This window comes from Octopus bimaculoides, unplaced genomic scaffold, assembly GCF_001194135.2.
Source record: "Octopus bimaculoides isolate UCB-OBI-ISO-001 unplaced genomic scaffold, ASM119413v2 Scaffold_357126, whole genome shotgun sequence".
In the NCBI taxonomy this organism is placed as follows: Eukaryota; Metazoa; Mollusca; class Cephalopoda; order Octopoda; family Octopodidae; genus Octopus; species Octopus bimaculoides.
Genome location: NW_026388712.1, coordinates 4752 through 5664, shown reverse-complemented (window position 1 = coordinate 5664; position 913 = coordinate 4752).

Below are 913 nucleotides of genomic sequence, written 5' to 3'. Positions count from 1 at the left end.
ATTTGAAGAACAATAATAATAATAATTTGAGTGTAATAAAAAATGATGGAAGGGAAATTTTAAGAGGTTCAGGAAGAAAATGCCAAAGAAGAAATAAAATGAATGAAAAGGAGAGAGAAATGGAGAATATGGAAGAGGAAAGGGTTTCAATTGAAGGAAAGAAGGAAGAAAAAAAGAGAAGAAGGGATGAGAGAAAATTGGAAGTTTGCATGTTGTGGCCAGGAATTGCCAGGAAAATTAATTTGATAAGACTAACTTGTCAGTTTATCAAAACATTTGTAAAAGATAAGTGAAGAGGAGGGGAGCAGGAGATGCTGTGGATCCATCAAAGAAGATGTTGAAGTGGACGTAAACAAACCCTTCGACTGTTTCCAATCGACGTCGGAGATCTTCCGGATTTCTCTCCGACAGAAACACATGTCCAGGACTCACTCCGTCGTCCACTTTGCCAAACCGTTGGCTTACGGAGACGTAAACATATCAACACCGGTTGTCAAAGAATAATAATAAATGGAGCAAAACGCTTATAATCAATAAATTCCTTTAATTCCTACACATGTTCCAAAAATTAGATGCACTCTACTCCAAAGGAGACTTTGGTTACCCTGGTAACCATTAACATATTTGCATTATCGAAGTTTTTCAACCAAGATAATATTGATATATATATACACACACAACGGTCTTCTTTCGGTTTCCGTCTACCAAATACACTCACCAAGGCTTTGACCGGCCCGAGGCTATAGTTGTAGACACTTGCCCAAGGTGCCACGCCATGGAACTGAACCCGGAACCATATATTGTTGGGAAGCAAGCTTCTTACCGCACAGCTACACTTATATATATATATATGTGTGTGTGTGTGCGTGTGTGTATATATATATATATATATATATATATATATATATATATA